Genomic DNA, 25848 nt, shown 5'->3' with positions numbered 1-25848 from the left:
GTTTGTCATATATATTTTTTCCTTCTCTCTCTTAAGGTCCTTTAACGTACCCATGCTGAATCTCTTTAGTACTGAACCTTTCTCCGTATGTCTCTCTCCTTTCTTTTTTTCTCTGTTTGTAGGGCTCCCTTTAGTATCTCCAGTAGGGCAGGTCTCTTGTTAGCAAATTCAGTATTTGTTGTCTGTGAAAAATTTAAGCTCTCCCTCAAATTTGAAGGAGAGCATTGCTGTATCAAGAATTCTTGGTTCTTAATTTTTCTCTTTCAGAATTTTAAATATGTCATCCCACTGCCTTCTTGCTTCCATGGTGGCTGTTGTGTAGTCACTACTTAGTCTTATGCTGTTTCCTTTGTATGTGGTGAATTGCTTTTCTCTGGCTGCTTTCAGAACTTGCTCCTTCTCTTCCATATTTGACAGTCTGATCAGAATATGTCTTGGAGTGTGTTTATTTGAATTTATTCTATTTGGAGTTCGCTGGGCGTTTATGATTTGTGTATTTATGGTGTTTAGAAGATTTGGGAAGTTTTCCCCAACAATTTCTTTGAATACTCTTCCTAGACCTTTACCCTTCTCTTCCCCTTCTGGAACACCAATGAGTCTTACATTTGGACATTTTATATTATCTATCATATCCCTGAGGTCCATTTCGATTTTTAAAAATTTTTTCCCCCATTCTTTCTTTTGTTCTTTCATTTTCCATTCTGTCATCTTCGAGGTCACTGATTCATCATTCAACTTCCTCTAGCCTTGTACTGTGAGTATCCAGAATCTTTTTAATTAAAGTTTCTTTTATTTCCATAAGATTGTCTATTTTTTTTTTATTTACTCTTGCAACTTCTTCTTTATGCTCTTCTAGGGTCTTCTTGATCTCCTTTATATTCTGTACCATGCTCTTCTTCATGTCCTTTATATCCTGTGCCATGGTCTCATTGTTCATCTTTGTTCTTTGACTAATTGCTCCAAGTACTGTATCTCTTCTGATCTTTTGTTTTGGGTGCTTGGGCTTGGATTATCCATATCATCTGGTTTTTTCATATGCTTTAAAATTTTCTGTTGTTTTTGGCCTCTTGGCATTTGCTTAACTTGATAGAGTTCTTTTAGGATTTGTAGACAGATTAAAACCCTTATCTCTAATTTGTCAGATCTACAACTTTGCGGAGTACACTTTCTCTAACTAACCAGCAGGTGGCATCTGCAAGCCACCTATTCCCCTGAAGCCAGTTCTACCCCGCTTTGTCTTTGTGGTGAGTGGGGGTGTGAGTCTTGTTGGGTACAATTGGTGTACCAAGCTTGCGTGTGTAGTTGGTGTTGCCGGCCCTGTATATAGGGCACGTGTCTGGGTGGTCATGGAATGGGGGCGGCTTTAACAGTCAAATCTCCCTGGTGTTCCTGGAGATTTAAAGCTGCTACAATAGTCTAATACTTCACTTCAGTCCTGCCACAGTTTGTCTCTGCCACTGACCCACCAGTCCTTGGTATTGGCATATGGCCCCTGAGACTTGCGAGTGGGTCCCTCTTCCAGGCTGTGCATCCCCAGGTCCTCTGTTGAGGGATGACTGTGCTATGTTACAAGTGAGTGCCGTCCCCCCAGGGCAGTTCTGGGCTGCAGGGCTGTGTAGGGAGGCTCCTAGTCTGCAGAAAGGATGGCTGAATGGTGCATGTTAATTCACACTCCTCCACCTTTCCAACTCTGGGACAACCAGCTGAGGGTGCAGGGAAGGCTAATGTCCATGCTCAATTTTGTGGTGTGCACTTGTGTTGTTGGAAACATTTCCCATCACACTGGGTTGTCTGGGGCAGCTCTGGGCTGTGGGGCCGGTGACTGGCAGGAGTGTTCTCTCCCACTGGGAAGATGGCTGTGAGGGGATGCCCCCCTTTTCTAGGGAAGTTGTGGTGTTTAGTGAAGTTTCTCAGCCACTGGACTTACTTCCTTTTGTCTCAGAGCTCTCTTAGTTCTGCTCTTATCTTGACTTGCCCAAATTGCAAGTCTTTGAGGCTTTCTGTATTGGGCTTGTTAGAGTAATTGTTTTAGAAAAAGATAAAAAAAGGAAAAGGCCCTCCTTGCAGATCTAATGGGTTATTGAAATGCTAAGAAACAAGGCAATTAGGGCCATTACGGAGAGATCCAGGGAGCAGAGAAACCAGTTTTTCAGACAGAGAAACTCGTCTTCTGGATTTGCGTATGAGTCTGACTCTGCCTGAGCCCTGCCCTTCCCTGTTCTACATTGACCAGAACTCCAAAAAGCCTCTGCTTTTATTTTTGGGTTTTTCTTGCTGTTTTCTGCTATCCCTATCTCCTCTCTGCTGGGCTGGCTGCTCCCGGATTCTCCGGTGTCTGGTCTCAGTCTATCTATGATTGGAGTTTGGATCAGTAGAATGGATTTCCATTAAGAGCCACCACTGCAGTTCTCCCTCCTCACTCCCAGCACTGATGGCCCCTCCTCCCATGGGAGCCTGGGTGGGAGGGGTGCGGGTCCTCTGGCCATGAAACTTACAGATTTCGCTGATCTCACCTGTTCCACGTGTTTATGAGTGTTATATGAAGTATGTCCAAAGTCAAATTGCTCTGCGGTGTCTGGTCCACGCAGTTCCTGGCTTTCTACCTACTGCCCTGAAGGAGTAACTAAAACATACACCTCACCACTCCGCCATCTTTTGTCTTAAGTCGGGCTCCTCTCTTTACAATTTTACTTGGAAACTTTCTTCACTGGTACCATTCCCACATGTCTAACTGTGGAGGCTTTATGCCTGGTTCTATCTGTGTTTTAGCTTAATGCTTTGAACATGATTACTTCTCCCCTAGACCTGGAAGTAATTTTTCTAAACATTTCTATTCAATTTCGGGTAGGAATCTAAAAGCCTGAGAAGCCCATTTAGTCTCAGGAAATTTTAAAGTCAAATCAGCCTCTTAGTTTTTTGCTGGGGTTTGTGTGTGTTTGTGTGTGTGTGTGTGTGTGTGTGTGTGTGTGTGTTTCCACACAGAGGGAAGGTTGCAAATCAGTACTTAAGCCAAGTGATTGCAATTATGACACCTGTTCTGGATATTTATCTGTAATAAAATGAGGGACACAACAGATTCGAGGGTCTTTTGTTCCCATGAGATTCCAGAGAGATTGATTTCCACAGGTCCTATTATTTTAAAATGAATTAACTTAAAATTCACTCGCTGGTCTTCAAGATGCTGTTTTAATTGGAATTTACATTGAATTCATTCTATATTTCCTACCTCCCATATCCCTTCTAGACATTATTACTGAAAGACATTTGTGCTCTGGGTGTTGGAATAAGACCCTTATCAAAGGGGTCATTGTTATTTACTCCCTGTAAAGCAGAAATGATCTTCATTTATTGTCTCCAGATCTTTAGGTATAAAGTTTCATATGAAGAATGTTCTAGTGGCTATGCTTGTCTAATTCTAGGGTTTCATGGTTGCTTATGGTTATGTGTGTTACTAAATTTACAAAATCTTTCATCCATTGCAAAATCCTGGAGTGATTCTCACACATGGGAAACTTTTTGACCAGTAAACATTTGGACGTGAGCCATTGCAAGACAAGACTTCAAAAGAAAATCATTTGAAGTAACTGTTTTTTTTTTTTTTTGGTGGTGGTAGTGGTGGGGTTGTGTAAAACTGAAGAAATCTGCCTGTAACTTGAAAAGCTGATGGGAACTCTTGGTCTGTGTGCCTCCATCCTGGGTGTTGGAGGACTGCACGGTCTCCCAAAGCTGTATTTACTCCACTTTCAACCATCACTAAGTAAAACCAAAAGGACAAATAAAATTTACTTTAAGTGACATTGCAAATACAAATAAAATCTATAAAGAGATGTGGCTAGTGCAGATAAAAAGATTTAAAATAGAAGCAACATAGGTAACTTATTTGCACAGAATAAGTCGCATAGCAACATTTGAAAATTTTACTAGATAGACAGAAAAGGCAGTTCCAAAAGTTCATGGACTATTCAGGAGAAATGATGTAAAGATAAAACAGAAGCATTCTAGAAAAAATGAGAGAGGTATACCCAGGATCTACCAAGCTGAACAGAACATGATTTTGGCATTCAAGGAGCCCACAAACATCACTGAGAGGCCAGGAAACATAAGCAGAAGCAATTCAAGAACTCTTTATCTGTTGATACATTTCGGGATCTAATCTGCTATTATTGGAGTGGTTTATGGGTCTTAAAATCTCAATATTTTACTCTACTATTTAAATGTTGAACTTGACTTTGCCCATGCAGTTGGGTTGAGGAAAAAAAAAAAAAGCCACACACTTTGGGCTGCACATGGTCTGATTTCATGAACATTCTTTCATACATCTGGGCCTTCACATTTGCCCCTATTTTACACAGTAGGGTAGGGAAGACAGACATGTTTGAAGGATTCTGCCTTGTGTCAGGCTGACCTGAACTAGGTTGGGCAGTGATTCATTTGGATTTGCTTTTCAAATATTAAACTTGCTTATAAATTCTGCCTATGCCTAATGTCTCTACCTGCTCCTTCAAGGATTGGTTATTAAAAAACAACTGTGGTTGGTATACGCCTTCATGGATTTGTTGTTAAAAAATATGGATGTGCATTCTTGGATCATATGAAAGAATTGTACTATGCTGAGCTGCTCCTAGCTATACCTTTACGTACTGACAGAGAGGTAGACAGTAACTAGATTAGGTGGGGCTAACTATTTTTACTCTGGCAATCTGAGGTGACCAAAAATGATTGAGTTTGGGGACAGGTTTTTATGTGGAGACGTATCCTATTTAAATACACACACGGACTATTTATTTAGGGAAAAGAAATTCTGAGCTATTGAAATGGTTGATATTATTGACTCATATGATCTCAGCTAATACTTTCCCTCCATGCCTTTCTTTTGCTTTTTCCCTTTTTCCTCTCCACCTCCACACACTGGCTGCTGACTTGTGCCAGGTACTGTGACTGGCTCTGGGAAGGCAAAGTCAAGGAGGAAGGACATAGTTCCTGTCTTCAAAGAGCAGTGGGAATAGAGAATAAATACCCCAAAACAGGCTATTAGGGTCTGTGGCAGAGCCCACACAGGATGCTCTTGGAGCACAGGGAGAGGTATCTATATTAGATGGGGAGGAGTTCAGGAGAGCTTCCTGTAAGAGGTGGCATTTGAGTTGCATTTTGAAGGTCATGAAAACTGAGGAATAAAGGTAAGGAAGGGCATTTCTGGCTAAGAAAACAGTATGCATGTGTGAGACAACATGGGGTTGAAGATAACAAGGGAATACAGTTTAAGAAGAGAGCATGCATGAGCTGTTTTGACGAAGGCAATGTGACTGTGTGATGGTCAACCTATTGTCAAACCTGGAATTTGGGGGTTAAGGGATTATGTGTGTCACACGCCACTTTGATAACAGAGAGTGTTTGCCGGGTCTTTGTCCTCAGCCTGTGTAGCCTGTACTGTACCATTGCTACCCCACATCCATGGGGATTCCTTAAGCAGAAATGGCCTTGTCTGAGGAACCTTCCCTCCTGGTGCAGAAGCCCCCAGGCTACTTAGCTATAGTGCTGGAGTAGGTTGATTGGTTACATTAATCTGCTAGTTCTACCACAGTAGCTAAATCTTTATGTCAGGAAATCACCATTTTGAAGCAACCAGTTGGAATGGAATGGGTCTTTTCCTTTTATGATCTTTTTTCATATGAAAACAATCTGATCTGTAAGATTTTATACAGTTTTATTTGGTTGTTAATCACTCCTTGGTCAGATCATGAGCATCATGGAGAGATGCTTATGCTGGATCCTTTAGCACACTTCCTCCAACTTCCACCATGATGAGAACCACCTGGGGAGCTTGTTAAGTAGATTACCTTAGAAATTCTGACTCAGTAGGTCTGGATGAGAGCCCTGGGTACCTTTTCAAATTATTAATTAATTAATTCTAAGAGCTGCAGGCAATTTTTATTTTCAGGCTAGTTTGCAAAAAACACAGTGCACTGTCCTACTTTGCTAGATATTAGGCAATGAGCAAATACTTCCCTCTATACCTTGCAAGGTACGTGTGAAGATGGTGATGATGATTATGATGATGATGATGAGGATGACAGATGACATCCATTGACTAGGAAGCTACAGATTGAAGTTCAAGGTGAGGTGACTTGCATAGGAACATCTCATTGGTAGGGGAATGACCTGGCCTCGAATCCAAACTTGCTGGCTTCCGTTACGTTACAGACTGAATGATAGATGTTGAAATTATAAGAACCGAGCGTGATTTATGTAAGGGCTTGGGAAATTAGCTTTTCTGTTTGACTTGTTTTTTAAGGTTGCACTGTTTCAACATCCATCATTTTAAATACAGTGATCAAATGAATAAAAAAGGTTATTTAGAGCAGATCAAGCTAAGTTGAAACTTCTGAAATTTGAATTCGTAAACCCAGTGATAGCTGACTCAGTTTAAACAGTTTTATTTCCAAGGAAAGCTATTTTGAAAAAAAAAGTTAAAATATCTAAGCTATGTAAATATGTTTATTTCTTTCCCAAATAAAACAGACCCAAAATAAATAAAACAAATCAACACACAAAGATATCCTAGGGAATTATTTATGAGTCATTTAAATTAGTTCCTCTTTTTAATGATTTCCTACAAACCAGCTTTTTCTGACATATGCTAAGTGATACTAAATAATTTAGTTCATGTTAATTTGTGGTAATTTTATCAGAACCAGACAGACATTTGCTTCTGAATTACTTACTAGGAAACTTTACTCAGCAGATTGGTAGCATAAACAGCTACAGAAAAAAACAAACAAACTGTATGTTTGTCAAGATCTTCTCAAATAGAGTCTATTACCCATCACTCCATCGTGCAGAACACGTGGACCCTCCTCTTGGCTGCTGATGCTGTTTACTTAAATATATTAAAATGACGTTTCGAGTGGAAAAACAATTCTTTAACATATTACATTACATTCTATGATGTCTTCACTTTAATTTGTTACATTTGCCTTCTCTCTGATTAGTTCCAAGTAGAACAGTTTTACTAAACTGTGCAATAAGAGATTGATTCCTAAATACTATTATATTTCAGTCAAGTGGAAAGCAACTTTAGATTTTCCAGATTAATTAGGGAAAGATGTAATTACCATATTCATAATGGTAACTTTGTTTATGTATTTATATGAAATACATTTACTCATTCAATAAGCAATTACTTACTAGATTCTGAGCTAGGTCATTGGAATAGAGAGAGGAGGAAATTACAGATGCTGCCTTCTGGGACTCAGGGCAGGCATCCAACAGTCACCACTCAGGGTGGTGAACTTCTGCTGTGGAGATGCCCACGGTGCTCTCGGATCAAAGTGAAAAACAACCAACTGGGCTTGGAAGGTGTGCCAGTTTGCTAAGCCGCCGGAATGCAAAATACCGGAAATGGATTGGCTTTTCAATGGGGGTTTATTGATTCATAAATTTACAGTTCTAAGGCCATGAAAATGTACCAATTAAGGCATCAACAGGATGATACCTTCCTGAAAAAAGGCTGCTGGCATCTGGGGTTCCTCTGTCATGTGGGAAGGCACATGGCCAGAGTCTGCTGGGCCTCTCCTGGGTTTAGCTTCTGGTTTCCATTGCTTTCTCCAAAATGTCTCTGGGCTTCTCTCTTAGCTTTTCTCTCTCAGCTCCTATGCATCCTTGCTTGTTTCTCCTGGGGTGTTTCTCTCTAAGCATCTGGGGTCCTCTGTTAGCTTCTCCTGGGCAAACTCTGGATTTCATCTCTTAGTTTCTCTCCTGGTTCTGGATTCAATGGCTGTCTCCAAAATGCCTCTGGGCATTTTCTCTCTAAGTGTCTCTGAGCTCTATCCAAAATGTCTCTGCCTTTTATTTTCTCATAGAAAATGCCATTAAAGATGATTAAGAACCACCCTGAATGGGTGGGGTCATATCTCCATGGAAATAACCTAATCAAAAGATCCCACCCTCAAGATTGGATTAAAAGAACATAGTCTTTTCTGGGGTACATAACAGATTCAAACCAGCACAGAAGGGTTGGGAAAGGCTTTCAGGAGGAAGATGTTTTAAACACAGGCTGTATTACCCAGGTAGAAAGGTTGAACCTAGGAGAAATGATGTGTGCTGGTGTGGAAAAAACTCAAATCCAGAAGGTAGAGCATACCAGCTTTCTCCTCTACCACACAACGTATCTTCCTGTCATTTCTTTTGATAGTCATCAGTATTACTTCATAACCCACAGTTTTATTTTCCCTTGTGGAAACATGTAATTGTCTTATGATGGTATATTGGTTTTATAATACTTGAAAAGTCCCAGAGTTATTTAAGCATTACTGTCCTTGATTCTAGGGGTTGGTAAAATATGATTGTATATTTTTTATTAATTGCTTTTGGTAGCTATACCTACTAACTCGATCTCCTTTTTTTCTCAGTCCTTTCAAAGTCAGAACTCTTGTTTTCTGTGTTTTTTTTTTTTTCTTGTTTCCAAGTGTTTTATATGATTTAAATATAAGATAATTCTGGTCATTTTGGACTATTTTCTGCAAGCAGTTTATTTCAGCACCATGAGAGTGAATTTTGGGCCACTGCTATACTTACTGGTAGAGTATGCATAAGAAATGAATTCTATATGACTCCCGGGGAGGAATGTAGACCCGGCATCGTGGGATGGAGAACATCTTCTTGACCAAAAGGGGGATGTGAAAGGAAATGAAATAAGCTTCAGTGGCAGAGATATTCCAAAAGGAGCCGAGAGGTCACTCTGGTGGGCACTCTTACGCACACTTTAGACAACCCTTTTTAGGTTCTAAAGAATTGGGGTAGCTGGTGGTGGATACCTGAAACTATCAAACTACAACCCAGAACCCATGAATCTCGAAGACAATTGCATAAAAATGTAGCTTATGAGGGGTGACAATGGGATTGGGAAAGCCGTAAGGACCACACTCCACTTTGTCTAGTTTATGGATGGATGAGTAGAAAAATAGGGGAAGGAAACAAACAAACAAACAGACAAAGGTACCCAGTGTTCTTTTTTACTTCAATTGCTCTTTTTCACTTTAATTATTATTCTTGTTATTTTTGGGTGTGTGCTAATGAAGGTGTCAGGGATTGATTTAGGTGATGATTGTACAACCATGTAATGGTACTGTGAACAATCGAATGTACGATTTGTTTTGTATGACTGCGTGGTATGTGAATATATCTCAATAAAATGAAGATTTAAAAAATACAAAAAAAAAGAAATGAATTCTAGTTAAATAATTCTACATCTAATCAGTTGTCCATTTTTGAAAAATTGCTGAAGTAAATAGAGTAGGAAAAATCTGGTTTATTTGTTTTGAGTACCCTGCTGTGCTTCTAGGATATTATAATTGGTGTTTGACCTTCCTCTTTTAATTTAAAAGATCTAGCCCCAAACAGCTGGGAGTGTGACCTCATTTCATCGCTTTGCAGGAGACCAATGTTAGGTGTCCCAGGTAGAGTGATACTTATGGGAGCCCATTTGTTGCAAGTGGAGTTAAGGGAAAGTTCCCCCCTTTATGTTGAAAGGGTGGGGTTTTATATTCATGAAAATATGTTGAATCATAGCTTAAGCCCCTCAACTAACTTTTTTTCCGCTGCCACTGACCTCCAGACCACCCCGGAAATCCCTTTGTAAGCAAATTCCCATCACCAGTCCCCTGGCTGTTTAGTCTATACCGGGTTAAGCACTGGCTTACTTGCTCGTTTGATTGGCAAGTCTAGGCCTAGAAAAAACAAATGTGTGGAGAAACTCTCACCAGAAAGTCCCCACCCTCCATCCTCCCAATCTGCAAACTCTTCCAGCTTTATTTGTACTGAAACTTGATGAGAGCATCACCAGACAGGAAATGTAGCCTTCCTCCTGAAAATGCCACCAACAGGAGGACATATTTTCTCACAGACTCAGCTTCCAAGTTGCAGGGACTTGGGCTACCCCATGTGTTCAGAATTTTGACTCTTGTCACAGAAGAAAATAGCCTAAAACTGTTTTCCCTGAAGGCGAAGCTAATTGATGAAAAACTATAGCTCAAATGGCACATGAAATTGTTGAGTAAGGTGAGCAGACACTTTAAGCAATGCACAGCACTGATGTGCAAGGAAAAAAAAAGAAGAAAAAGATTTGAAGATAAGGAAAATTAAGAAAAAAGGTGAATTGGTCTTCAACAAATTAAAAACTTCTATGCTGCAAATAACACAATCAAGAGAGTGAAAGGACAATCCAGAGAAAGGGAGAAAATATTTGCAAATCATATTTCTGAACATAGTTTAATATTGAGTATATAAAGAACTGGTATAACTCAATAACTGACAAATAATCCAATTAAAAATGGGCAATGGATCTTAATAGTCATTTCTCCAAAGAATGTAAACAAATGGTCAATAAGTATAAGAAAAGATGCTCAGTTAACATTAGTCACCAGGGAATGCAAATTAAAACCACAATTAGATACCACTTCACACTCACTAGGGTGGCTATTATTAAAAAATGAAAAATAACAAGAGTTTAGAGAGTATGCAGAGAAATAGGAAGCCTCATGCATTCAGTTGGGAATGTATAATGGTGCTGCTGCTTTGGAAAATAGTTGGTCAGTTTATCAAAAAATTAAACAGAATTACCATGTAACCTGGCAAATTCACTCTTTGATATATGAAGCAATGCATGACACTGATGTGCAAGGAAAAAAAAGAAGAAAAAGATTTGAAGATAAGGAAATCTAAAACATATGACCACACAAATTTTCATAGCAACATGATTCATAATAGCCAAAAAAGTGGAGACAACCAAATGTCCATCAACTGATGAACGGATAAATAAAATTTGTTATGTACATGCAATGGAATATTGTGCAGCCATAAAAAGGAATGAAACAAGTGTATGCTATGAAATAGATGAAACTTGAAAACATTATGCTAAGTGAAAGAAGCCAGTCACAAAAGGACACATATTATATTATTCCATTTATACAAAATATCCAGAATAGGCAAATCCATAAACATAAAGTAGATTGGTGGTTGCAAGGGGATTGGGAAGAGGAAATGGGTAGTGACTACTAATGGGTATGGGGTTTCTTTTTAGGGTGATGAAAATGTTCTGGAATTAGATACTGGTGATGGTTGCACAACTTTGTGCATATTCTGAATTCTACACTTTAAAAGGGTGAATTTTGTGGTATGTAGATTAAATCTTAAAAAAATAACCTATAAGAAGGGAAAGAAAAAATTTTTAAAGTGTCCTCTTTATGTTATCCCACATGGTAATATGGAATAATCCTATAATGAAGTTACTTTTCCTGAAAATCAATCCAAAAGGAATTAATTCACTTATTCTTTGTTTTCCTTTATTAGAAAAGTTGTGGGTTTACAGAACAATCATGCATAAAATACAGGATTTCCGTATATCACCCTATTATTAACACCTTGCATTGGTGTGGAACATATGTTACAACTGATAAAAGCATATTTTTATAATTGTACTATTAATTATAGTCCATATTTTAACTTAGGATTCACTGTTTGTGTAGTGCAGTTGCATGGATTTTTTTTTTTTAATTTTTTATTCTGCTACCATATAGCCAACCTGACTTTTCCCCCTTTTAACTACATGCAGATATATATATTTCAGTGCTGTTAGTTACACTCACAATTTTGTGCTATTATCACCACCATCTATGACCATAAATTTCCATCATTTCAAATAGGAACCCTGTGCATTTTAAGTCTTATTCCCTATCCCTACCCTACCCCTTGGTAAATTATATTCTAGATTCTAACGCTATGAGTTTGCTTATTCTAATTATTTCATATAAGTAAGATCATACAATATTTGTCTTTTTGTGTCTGGCTTATTTCATTCAACATGATGTGAGTGAATTAACTTATTCTTTCAGCAAACATTTATTTGCACACCAATTTTTCTGCCTATAATGACCATTGAAAATTTTTAGATTCATATTTATTTTTGCAATCCTGTAAAAGTTCAACATTTAAGAAATTGCCTAGCAATATATGCAATTGATAACCTCATCACTAACCTCACTGCCTCATTGCTAGCCTTATCCTATTCCCGAGAGAGGACACTATTGGCTTTTTGGGGATGGCAGAACCCAGCTCTGCCACCTGCCCACACCGTGACTTTGTAGACAGGAAAGTCCCAGTGTTTATCTCATTTCCCAAGTGGGAGCAACACAATGAGGAAGGACTGGGTATATTTGGGCAGCTGCATTATCCACTCATGAGCAAGCAGTCCCCAATGGGTCCCTTGATCTCACAACCTTGCCTTTCTGCAGACCTCATTACAGGAAAGTGTTTCCTCACCTCAGTGGGCTGACAGCAGCAAGATCCTGATGTTGGACTAAAGTGATGATAGACTCTGCAATGCCAAGTTCTCTGTGGATCAAGTCATGGTTCTGCAGACCCAGCTCCTTACCTCAAGTCAGGGAGCCCTTATGTGGGTGGGAGAAAGAAAATAGTAATATGGCTGATCAATGTGGGCATGCATTGCTAATCTTCTCAACATACAATGCTTTGGCACATTCTTACAGGATTATTCAGTTGCCTTTTTAATTTAATTTCATTTTTATTTTATTAGGTAATATACACAATGTTAAATTTGCCATTCAAAACCATTTTTGAGTGTATAATTCAATTGCATTTATCACACTTACAGAGTTGTGCTATTATCATCACCATCAATTACTAAATCTTTTCCATTACCCTAAACAGAAACTTTGGACCCAGGAAGCAATAAATCTCCATTATACCCCACCCCCAACCACTGCTAACCAATAGACTTTCTGTCTCTATGAATTTGCCTATTCTACGTATTTCATATAAATGGAATCATACAATACTTGTCCTTTTGTGTCTGGCTTATTTTACTCCACTTGATGTTTTCAAGATTTATCCATGTTGTGGCATGTACCAGAATGTCATTCCTTTTCATAGCTAAATAATATCCCAATGTATGTATACAGATTTTGTCTATTTCATAGCTAAATAATATCCCAATGTATGTATACAGATTTTGTCTATTTGTCTGTTGATGGACTGTTGGGTTGTTTCCACCTTTTGACTACTATGAATAATGTGGCTACAAACATTGGCATACAAGTATCCGTTTGATTCCCTATGTCAATTCTTTAACCTTTTGAGGAACCTCCAAATTGTTTTCTGCAGTATCTGCAGTATTTTACATACCCACCAGCAATGCATGAAGATTCCAATTTCTGTACATCCTTGCCAACACTTGTTACTTTCTGTTTTTTTAATTGCCATTCTAGTAGGTGTGAAGTGGTATCTAGTTGCTGATTTGAATTGCATTTCACTGATAGCTAATGATGTTGAACCTCTCTATTGAAGTAAACCCTTTGCCCCAATTTTAATAGGGTTATCTTTTTTGTTGTTGAGTTGTAGAAGTTCTTTATATACTCTGGATATTAAAACCTTATCAGATGTATGATTTGAAACTATTTTATCCCATTCTGTATATTGTCTTTTCACTTTCATGATAATATCCTTTGATACACTAAAGTTATTTAATTTTGATGAAGTTCAATATATCTATTTTTTTCTCTTGCTGCTTGTGCTATTGGTCTCGCAGCTAAGAATCCATTGCCAAATGCAAGATCATGAAGATTCACCCCTACGTTTTCTTCCAAGAATTTTATGGTTTTAGCTCTTATACTTAGGTCATCAATCCATTTGTAGTTAATTGTTGTATGTGAGACATAGGGGTCCAACTTCATTCATTTGCATATGGATTTCCCATTGTTCGAACACCATATTTTGAAGGGAAAATTTTTCCCCATTGAAAGCACCTGTCACATTTGTAAAAAAAAAATTGGTTGTTGTATGGCTTTATTTCTGGACTCTTAATTTGATTCCTTTAGTCAACATGTCTATCTTTTTGACAATACCACACTGTTTTGATTACTATAGCTTTGTAGTAAGTTTTGAAATCAGGACGTGTTAGTCCTCCAACTGATTTCTTCTTTTTAAATATTGTTTTGGCTACTTGGGGCCCCTTGCAGTTCCATATGAATTTGAGGATTGGCTTTTCTTTTTCTGCGAAAAAGACTTTGAGATTTTGAAAGGGATTACATTGACTATTAACAATATTGAGTCTTTTAATCCATGAACCCAGAATGTCTTTCCATTTATTTAGATCTTCCTTAATTTCTTTCAGCAATGTCTTGTAATTTTCAGTATACAAGTCTTTCACCTCCTTGGTTAAATTTATTGCTATATATTTATTTTTTAGATGCTATTTTAAATGGAACTGTTTTCTTAATTTCCTTTTTGGATTGTTCTTTGTTGGTATTTAGAAACACTATTGATTTTGGTGTGTTGATCTTGTTAACTTGCACCTTATATGTTTATACATAATGTTTATTCATAGTATTCTTTTATAATCCTTTTTAGTTTTGACAAAATCAGTAGTAATGTGTCCACATTCATTTCAGATTTTACTTATTTGTATCTTCTCTCTTTTTGCTGTTAATCTAGCTAAAGGTTTTCTGATTTTATCAATCTTTTCCAAGAACTATGAACCAGCTTTAAGTTCTGTTTCTTTTCTTGACTGTTTTTCTATTTCCTTTATCTCCACTTTGACTTTATTATTTCCTTCCTTCTACTAACTTCCAGTTCAGTTTGTTCTTCTTTTTTCTAGTTCTTTGAGATTTGAAATTAGTTTATTGTTTTTTTAAATTTAGGCAGCTATAAATTTACAACAGTAAATTCAAATCTATAAGTTTCCCTTTGGGCCCTGCCTTTGCTGCATCTCACTTATTTTGGTGTTTTGTGTTTTCATTTTCATTTGAATCTTAGAATTTTCTGATTTCATTTGTGATTTCTTCTTTCATCCATTGATTGTTTATGAGTGTGTTGCCTAATTTCCACATAATTGTGAGTCAGTTTTCTATTATTGATTTCTAGCTTCATTCCACTATGGTTAGAGAAGATATATTGTATGATTTCAGTCTGTAAATTAATTGAAACTTGTTTTGTCACCTAACATGTGGTCTATCCTAAAATGTGATCCATGTACACTTGAGAAGAATGTAACTCTGTTATTGTTTAATGCAGTGTTCTGTAGAAGTCTGTTACATCTAGTTGGTTTATAGTGTTGTACAAGTCTTCATTTTTTGTTGCCTTTGTCTCCAGATGTTCTAGCAATTATTGAAAGTGGTGTACTATTATTGTAGAACTGTCTATTATTCCCTTCAAATATGTGAAATTTTACTCCATGTATTTGGGGCTCTGTTTTAGGTACATATATGTTTTACAGTTTTTATATATTTTTGATGACTTTTCCTCAATGTGTAATGTCCTTCTTTGTCTTTTATGTTCACTGTCACCGCTGTTATTCAATAGCATACTTGATGTTCTAGCCAGAGCAGTTAGGCAAACAAAAAACAAAAAAACAAAAAAAACACCAGACATCATAATTGGAAAGGAAGAAGTAAATCTGTCCCTACTTGCAGATGACATGGCCGATATACAGAAGATTCTGAAAATCCACTACAAAGTTATTAGAGCTAATAAACAAATTTAGCAATGTGGCAGGGTACAAGATCAATATGCAAAAATCTGTCCTGTTTTTATACATTAGCAATGAACAATCTAAAGAGGAAATCAGGAGAAAAATTCTACCTACATTAGCAACTTAAAATCAAATATGCAGAGATAAATTTATCCAAGTATGTAAAGGACTTATACATGGAAAACTACAAAATATTGCTGAAAAGAAATCAAAGAAGACATGAAAAAATTGAAGGACATTTTTGTTCATGGATTGCAAAGACAAATTTTGTAAAGATGTCAATTCTACCTGAAGTGATTTACAGATTCAATGGAATCCCAATCCAAATCCTGACAGCCTTTTCCACAAATTTGGAAAGGCCAATCATCAAATTTACATGCAAGTGTAAGGGGCCCTGAATAGATAAATCCATCTTGAAAAAGAAGAATGAAGCTGTAGGTTTCACACTGCAAGTATTTGAAACTATTACAAAGTTACAGTAAACAAAGCAACATGGTACTGGAACAAGGACAGATATACAGACCAATGGAATTGAATTTAGAGTTCAGAAATTAACCCTCAAATTATGGCCAACTGATTTTTTAAAAATTCAGTTTTACTGAGATATATTCACATACCATACAATCATCCACAGTGTACAACCAGTTGTTCACAGTACCATCATCACAATCAATTTTTGAACATTTTCGTTACTCCAAAAAAAAAAAAAGTAAAAGTAAAAAGAACACCTAAAGCATTTCATCCTCCCTCATCCCACCCTATTTTTAATTTAATTTTTGTCCCCATTTTCCTACTCATCTGTCCATTCACTGGATAAAGGGGGTGTGAGCCACAAGGTTTTCCCAATCACATGGTCACACCATGTAAGCTACATAGTTATACAATATCTTCAAGAATCAAGGCTACTGGGTTACAGTTCAACAGCTTCAGGTATTTCCTTCTAGCTATTCCAGTACACTAAAAACTAAAGAGGGATATCTATATAATACGTAAGAATGCCCTCTAGAGTGACTTCTCGACTTCATTTGAAATCTCTCAGCCACTGAAATTTTATTTTGCTTCATTTTGCATCCCCCTTTTGGTCAAGAAGATTTTCTCAATCCCACGATGCTGGGTCCAGGCTCATCCTTAGGAGTCATGTCCCATGTTGTCAGGGAGATTTACACCCCTGGGAGTCATGTCCCATGTAGAGGGGGAGGCATGGCCAACTGACTTTTGACAAGGGTTCCAAGGCCACTCAATGTGGAAAGAGTAGTCTCTTCAACAAATGGTGCTGTTAAAACTAGATATCAATGGGCAAAAGAATGAATGTGGAACCCTACCTCACACCATATTAAAAAAAAAACTCAAAATGGATCAAAGACCTAAATATAAGAACTAAAATTATAAAATTCCTAGAAGAAAACATGAGAAAACATCCTCAGGACCTTCTGTTATGCAATGGTTTTCTAGACTCTACACCAAAACCATGAGCAGCAAAAGAAAAAAAAAAAAAAAAGGATAAATGGGACCTCATCAAAATTAAAAACATTTGTGCATCAAAGCAATTCACCATGATATAAAAAGACAACCTACAAAATGAGAGAAAACATTTAGAAACCACATGCCTGATAAAGGCTTATTATCCACAATATATAAAGAACTGCTACAACTCAACAATAAAAAGACAAATGACCTAGTTAAAAGAAATGGGCAGAAGAGTTGAATAGACCTTTCTCCAAAGAAGATATACAAATGGCCAATAAGCACAAGGAAAGATCCTCAGCATAATTAGCCATTAGGTAAATGCAAATCAAAAGCACAATGAGATACCATTTCATGTCTACTAGAATAGCAACTATTTAAAAAATGGAAAATAACAAGTTTTGGAGAGGTTGTAGAGAAATAGGAACACTTGTTCATTGTTAGTGGAAATGTAAAATGGTGCAGTCTCTGTGAGAAATAATTTTGCAGTTCCTTGGGTAGCTAAATATAGGATTACCATATGACCCAGAAATTGCACTTCTAGGAATATACCCAAAATAATTGAAAGTAGGGATGCGAATAAATATTTACACTCTGATGTTCATAGAGGCATTATTTACAATTACTAAAGAATGGAAGCAATGCAATTGCTCATCCACAGATGAATGGATGATAAAATGTGGTAAATGCATACAGTGGAATATTATTCAGCCATAAAAAGGAATGAAAACTTGATACTTGCCACAATATGGATGAACACTAAAGACATGATGTTGGGTGAAATCAGCCAGGCACAAAGGACAAATATTGTATAATCTCACTCATATGAAATAATTAGAATAAGTAAATTCACAGAGTTAGAAATTAGAATACAGGTTTCGGGGTAAGCAACTGGGAGCTAATGCTTAATTGGTACAGAGTTTCTGTTTGGGGTGGTGGGAAAGTTTTGGTAATTGAAGGTGTTAATGGTAGCCCAACATTGTGAATGTAATTAACACCCCTGAATTATATATTTGATTGTGATTAAAAGGGGAAATTTTGGGTTGTATATATGTTACTAGAATAAAAAGAAAATATAGCTCTGTGCAACACAAACAATGAACACTAATGTAAACTATGGAGTATACTTAATAGTATTATAATAATATTAGATTCATCAAGTGTAACAGAGGAACCACACTAATGCAAAATGTTAATAATAGGAAAACTGTATGTGTGTCTGGAGTGGGGGTGTGGGGTAAATGGAAACTTTGCATTTTCTGCATGATATTACTGTAAACCTAATTTCTCTAACAAAAAAATGGAAGCAAGAATACAGAGTTTTATATGTTGCAACTGGTTTATTTGTAGACAGGGATCAATTTATTAGACTCTACCTACTTTGTGATGGTTAGGTCCACGTGTCAACTTGGCCAGGTGATAGTGCCCAGCTGTCTGGCCAAGCAAGCACTGGCCTAACCATTACTGCAAAGAAATTTGTGGCTGGTTAATAATCCAGAAGGCTGGTTTACTAAATCATTGGTCAATTGGCTGTAGCTGTTACTGATTACATCAACAAAGGGCGTGTCTTCCACAACGAGAGAATGCAGTCAGCTGGATTTAATCCAATCGGTTGAAGACTTTTAAGTGAGACAGATAGAGGACCTTCACTTCTGCTTCAGCTGACCAGCGAAGCGTTTCCTGAGAGTTCATCAAAGTTGCCAGTTCATTGCCTGAGTTCGTCGAACACATTCATCAAAGTTGTCAGTTTGCTTCCTGAGGAGTTCATCGAACATCTTCGTTGGAGTTGCCAGTTTGCTGCCTGCCCTATGGAATTTGGACTCGTGCATCCCCACAGTTGCATGAGACACTTTTATAAAATCTTATTTTATGGATATCTCTTGTTGATTCTGTTTCCCTAGAGAACCCTAACTAATACATACTTGAATTCTAAAATATAATGTAAAGAGGAAAAAGCCAACAATGAAAACAAAAATTTTTTTAGGAGTACTTTCCTTATTAGATAAAAGCATGGACTTGGTCATTTCATATTTTTAATTTATTATATTTTATGGTAGTATCTGTGAGAAATATGAATTTTCAAAGTGCTTTATGTTATTTTCTTTCAGAAAAACGGGTAAGGACATTTTCAACGAGAAGGTTGAGTGTTTTAGAGAGTACTATTTCAAGTCTAAGCATGGGTGGGCACTGAAAGGCTCCAAGTTTTGGAGGTGAGAGTAAATGACATAGCTCATATAAAGGCGTTTGTGCATTCCAATTTTCCCAAACAGTATTCTAAATTTCACAAAGATCCCTGCCCCCATGTTTTTTTTTTTTTTTTTTTACTATTTGCCTCTTACTTTGTTTTTCCTGTTTTCTGTGGAATAGTAAATAGGGAATTTTCTGAAGAACACAGTGGTTTGAATCTTTTTATTTTTAGACAAGTGTCTAAACAACCTCATATGCGACATTACCTCTCTCCACTTTGAAGGAGATAGACTCAATGGCATAGCATTCTGCCAATTAATAAACAAGACATGAACTTTTACATTTCCTGTTGCCAAATATATTCATATACAAATAGAACACGGGATAGAATGCAAAACTTGCATGGCTTTTTTAGTGGTTAAGCACCAACTTCATCCTGAGGCTCCATTCTCCGAGGTTTCAGGTTTTGCCAAGCACTTGTCTGCCCTGAGAGGGATTTCCATGGAAATTTTTAAAGTCCATTCTGATCACCCCACATGGCCCAGGCCTGGATTCCCTTTGAGGAAGCCCCTGAGGCATCCTTTAACAGCTCAGAACATCTTTTCAGGAAGGTCTTTCTCAAACTCTCTGTAATTCTAGTCTTGGTTCCCAAGTACTCCCCTTGTCCTATAAATCTGGGCAGATGAAGTCACAAACAGACTGCAAATACTGAACATGTCATGAGCCCTAAGAATTCCTTATAGGTTGCATAAATATTATCTTACCTTTGGATGCATTAATATTTTCCACATAGGTAAAGATGCTTGTGTGATGAATAAAATACAAATAACTTTAATACTGCCATCATTTTCTGAATCATCAGTGAGTAAAAGTACACTGTTGTGTTGAGTCCACAAAATTTCTTGACATTAAAAAGGTTTAGAAATATCTAGAATGTTGTATTTCATGTAATACAACTTATGGCTGCATGAAAGTTTTAGGTGATATATCCAATAGGATTATTTCTGTAGCAAGTTATAGGAAAGCCTGGCCAAAAATGGACCTAGTGGATTTAGAGAGAGAGAGAAAATAAGAATTTATAGGCATAAGGAACTGAAATAGGCAGGGGTAGTCCTGGCTTTAAGTGAGGTTTAATCTGGTACTTCAAAAAATGTCATCTTGGCCTGTCTTTGCTCTGTTCTTCTCAGTTGACTTTATTCTTAGATTCCAGCATGTTTGCCCAGAAGCCACAGCCTCAAAGCCTTGCCCTGTGGCACCCAGGGGGAGGGAAAGAAATTTTCTTGAAGTTCCTGCACAAGCTCGCTCTCTCACTGGCTGAAGTTGAGTCAAGTGCATGTTGCATTGTTTGCAGGGGCTGGCTAAAGTCGATCAGGTCCCACATGGAGCTGAGGTGAGAGTAATCACACCTGTAGCATATGGCCCAGGTAGGAAAGGAGGGCTGCTGGTGAGAGGAGGTGGAAGGAATTGGAGAACACCAACAGATACCCACTACACGTGGCTACATCATGACAACTCACTGAGCATTCTGAAAATTACACCATAGCTTTGAAAATCAAATAATGGACAAATACTTAACATTCATTTTGTATGGTATATCCATTTAATTTTGGGTTAAGCAATCATTAAACCCAGAAGGTCAAATTAATCAGGGTGGCTAGATAAGACATGGAAGAACATGCAAAGGAAAACTTTTATCAAAAATCACAGTAAGTAATGATATGATATTGTAATAAACTGCCTGAAACAGGGGTCTGACATTAATTCATTGCATTGGTTATCTACTGCTGCATAACAAACTGTTGCTGTGTTAAAATTCATGCTTAAAACAACAAATATTTATTATCTCCCAGGAACCTGGGGGCATCTTAGTTGGGTGGTACCAGCTCAAGTCTCTCTTGAAGTTGCAGTCAAGCTGTTGGCCAGGGCTGCCGTCTGGTCTGAAGACTCAGCTGGGATTCCAAGGTCACTTCCAAGGCCACTCCTGTGCTTGTTGGCTGGCCTCAGTTTCTCACTGGTTGTTGGCCACAGACAAGTTCCTCATCATCGGGGCCACTGAGTAAACTTCCATGAATGTCCTCAGGGCATGTCAGCTGGCTTTCTGTAGAGACAATGATGAGAGAGAGAGAGACTCCAATACAAAAGTGACAGTTTTTTTTATAACCTAATGTTGGCATCACTTCTGCTGTATGTTCTTGGTCTCACAGACCAGCCCTGGTACAATGTGGGGGTCAACTGCACAAGGTGTGACTATCAGAGGCATAGATCATTGGGTGGCATTGTAGAGGTTGCTACCATTTCCATGTTTGAGATTTTAAACACAAAATGAAAACTTTTAGAAAACATTTGTCTCTGTCACCTTAATCCAGCCTCTTGATACCATTGGGGCAACTTAACCTTGCTATCATATGCAATGTGAAAATTTGGACAAGGGGATCCCATGGCTCCTCCCAACTTGGAGACAATGGTTTTACAGCACTTTAGTACCTATCCTAAAATGACACCAGACAGGTTACACTGGGGGGCTTCCCTTGTACAGGAAGGAGAGGTCTGGGAACTTTACCCTGAAGGCTGTACCTATTTATTCAGGCATCAAAGAGAGATGAACAAAGTCAGGGGGGCAGCTGAGGTTGGAGGTTCAGAAACTAGATGGAGGCCTAAGGCAGAAATCTGCAGTGATGACAGGAAGCTGAGCTGAAGGGTGGAGAGGAAAGTGGGGGGCTGCACTGCAGAGCAGGTGAGCTGGGGTCTAAGTGATAAACCACAAGGCCAGGTGCCCAGCACACTCCCTTACAGGGGCCAGGGGGCCTCACTGCATGTGGGAATTGGTTGGATTTCTGCCCAGTTTTACTCCTTAAGGTCTTATATTTCTAAATAAAGCAGATTAACCATTCACTATTGACAAACCATTTTCTATATTCCACACAGAATTGCTTTCTGCTCTTGCATATGTGGCTGTTGCTACTTTCTATCTGGTCAGACTTCTGCTGACAGAGTCTTCTTGGAGAAGTGATTTTCCAGAAATGATCTACTTTCTGTATATGGACATGCATCTTCAGCAGTCCATCCCAGATGTCATTTCCCATGACCAGACAAGTAGAGCAACATTTGTAATTCTAGAAAGTATAGCAAGGGGTGGAAAGAGTAGCAGTCATTATGAAGTTCCATTGCATAAGGTCAGAAGGATAAATGAATGCAGGCAGATTTCCAACCTTGCTTCCAACAAAACAATGTACAAGCAACTAACATTGGCACTTTTCTCCATGAGCCTAATTGCAGTCTTGGTATGGTTTTTGAGAAGTCACATGGAATACAAAGCAACATCGGGCAAGAACGTGGTTCATCGACTGGAGTGTGTGTCTCTGACCATGTAATCTTAGGGAGTGAAGCTCCTGTGTGTGCCCCACACAGGCTCCCCCTATAGCCCGATGCTCAGCCTCTTGTTTGTTACTGTTTTTCCCAGACCATATGATACTTTGGTTTCTCAAAATATCTCTTTGCATTGGAAGAACTACTCCAGAATTTTGTGCCACCAACAGCTGATGCCAGAGATGCTGTGTTCTCCAAAGACTGGCAACTTCAGCACTGCTCGGAGAACACATTATGGAGCCAGTGAGACCCTGCGAACATTTCAGAATGTTTCAGGTAGTGGCCAGATAAACCATGCATGAAAGGAAATCGATGTCATAACAAGCCAATGAGATGTCGTAGACACCTGATGACTATGTCTGCGTGTTGACAACATACTTAAGTATATCCATTATGTGATTGTAAGCTTATCAAAATGCATGGTGTGAAAAGTATTCATTTCCAGGTCACATTAGCCTTGAGTACTTGGAAATCCATATCCATTGCAAATATGGGGATCCTGCTGGAAGTGGAAGATTATGCATCATATTCTTACTAAGTGGCAAACCTATCCCCTACTTCTGCAATGATAAATACAAAGTGAGTGGCGATTAAAAAGCCTTCTGGTTGTACAAGCATTTTTCATAGTTTAAATACAGCCTCACGTGTAAAATTTATAAATAAAGAAACATCTTTAAAAAGTTAAGCATGGACAAATTCCAGCCATTAGAAATCACACTCAGGTCCACAATGGATCTGTGTTATATTCCTGGTCCCTGAGCTTTACTGATTTTAAACAAATTCCCTCCTTTGTCACTGATTTTACTGATGATGACATGGTGCTTCCCTGGGAGAAAAAGAAAAAAGGAAAAAAACTAAAACAAAAACAAAACCCTATGCATTTTCACGCATGTTTAGTTGAGTCATAGGCTGAAATGTAAATATGGTTCTGCTGAGAGAAAAGAAGCATTAATTTTATTCCAAAATTTATTATTCTGTGACATAAGGACTATTCTTTTCCCCATTGTTGGCACTCATGCCGGTAACTGCGTTTGACTTGAAGGCATTTGGCTGACATTGTCGATGCTCTACAGGAGCAGTGATCAGGCAAAGCCAGGTGTGCTAGTCAACAAACAGCTCCCCCACAATGATCAAATGAGCCTGGCATTTCTATAAAGAATGGGAAGGCAGGGTTTGGACAAACATTGGGCTCCTTTTGCTCTTATTGTATTTTGCTTTGGCAACTTGTGGAATGAGTTCTTAGAGCAGCAGATGTTTTGTTTAAGACTTAAAGTAAGGGAAAGTATCAGATTCCACACCGGTGCCTGTTGTGAGTGTGCTTGCCAAGAAGGGGCTCTCTGACAAATGCCCAGATGGCACAAAATACCCACAAAAGCCCTCACAGGCACTCAGAGAATAGCTACGGAATGAAGAACGAGTTAATTTTCAGGCCTGGTCAAAACTCGCTTGCTCCCAGATTCATTTTTGATCTTTAGCTTAGTGGTATAATTTTAGAACTTATGGTCTCCCTACCCAGGATGCCCGATCGTTTTGGGGTCCCCATGACTCCCCATCTATATTTTATGTGCTTTGAAGTGGGGAAGATCTCTTTACTGCTTTGATGCCTGCATCACCCTAGCATTTGCTTTGTGCACAGCGGACATTTGGCACATAACTGGACTCCAGGGATACCCCAGTCTCCTTTTAAGGCTGTGTGAAAGGATGTAAGAGAGTGTGATGTAAGAGTTCTGAGAGTCTCCATAGTGTTCTGATTTAAACCCTGATCTGGTGAGCAGGATTTTGCAGAAGGACAGGCAGACCCTATTAGCATTAAAAGACTGAATTGAAGGGATTGGACATTGCAGTGGCTGAAAGACTGAAAATTTCAGAGCAAAGGCATTTCCATGGAGATTGGGATTATGGATGTGGGACACTGGCAAACAACATACCCAAGCTGCAGCTGATAAAGACATTGCTGTCCTGGCTCCTGTTCTTTGTATTTAAAATTTCATTTTTATCTCCCATAGCTGATGTGCTATCATTGACCATGCCCCATAAGGATGACATCTCCATAGCTTTTATTGCTTTGGATTTATGCGGCTTTTCCCATTCTTGCAGGAACTGCAAAAATGTTCACAAATTATTCCCTTTCCTATAGCTCCACCCCTGTGCCTTGTGACTTTGCAGATCCTCCCATCGAAAGGTAAAGACTATTGAATATGGTTTGGCTTTGTTTAGCCAATAAAATGGGCCATAAATTATTTTGTGCCAGTTTGCAGCCTTGGCTTTAAGAGGTTTGGCTTCCATGAAACCCCATAGAAGAAGGTCTAGGCTAGCTCACCCACACACAGCCTGACCCAGCTCCACTGGGCAAGTCCACAGAGCAGCAGAATTCCAACTTCACCCAGCCCAACTTGCTAAATGAATGCTCATAAGCCACTAAATTTTGGTAGCTTGTTACACAGCAGAACTAACTGATACACTCTGAGTCTGACTTCATTCAGAGAAGCAGGCAAGAGACATTGCTTGTCAATGTACACAATTTATATGTCTCATCAAATGTGGCATTGCTCAACCCCTTTTCCCCCTAGCCCTCCACCCCAAATCAGGAAGGCATAGGAGTTGTAAAGTGAACTAGTTAAGTTCTGTCTACTTAATTTTGAATTATTCATCTCATAATATCACCAATGTGCACAAAGGGACCCCCACCCCCCCAATTCACATCTCCTACGACTGCCAATCTGGAGAGTTTCTCTCCCTTTTGAGGGTGGCATTGAGGGTCCTATGGTGGTTACAAATGTTTCCTCTCCCTTTCTTAAGTTAATTCCATAATTTGCCCTGTGACTTTCCCACTTTCAAATTGCTATCACTTGCTACTACCCAATGAGAGATGGAGAGATAAAGAGACAGAGCTCCATTTAGAGTAGAAAACGGATTGTTTGGTTAACACAGCTTGGTTCTTTCCTTCTCCTTTAGAGCTTCTGCTTCCTGACTTTGAGGCTAAATTGTATCCCAGTCTGGGAAGGAGAATCATAAACCAGGGCAGTGATGGAAACAAAGCAAGTTTTCTGTATAACAGGAGACTGTGTCTGATGGAGGAAATCTGGATGTAAGGCTCTTCAGCTCTGCCTCTATTGGCCAATCTCCCTCCTGGAATGTCAAGGGCCACACTGTCTTGCTCTTCTCCAACACTCAGGGAGGCATTTTAAAGTGTGTGTTCTTCAGGGAATAAGAAAGGTGATCCATGTTCAGACCGTTTGTGGCAAATGTAGCTTCTGGGCTCGCTGCCAGGCAGAATCACTTGTTTTAAA

This window comes from Choloepus didactylus, chromosome 7 (genome assembly GCF_015220235.1).
Source record: "Choloepus didactylus isolate mChoDid1 chromosome 7, mChoDid1.pri, whole genome shotgun sequence".
Taxonomy (NCBI): Eukaryota; Metazoa; Chordata; class Mammalia; order Pilosa; family Megalonychidae; genus Choloepus; species Choloepus didactylus.
This window is presented reverse-complemented; position numbering follows the sequence as displayed.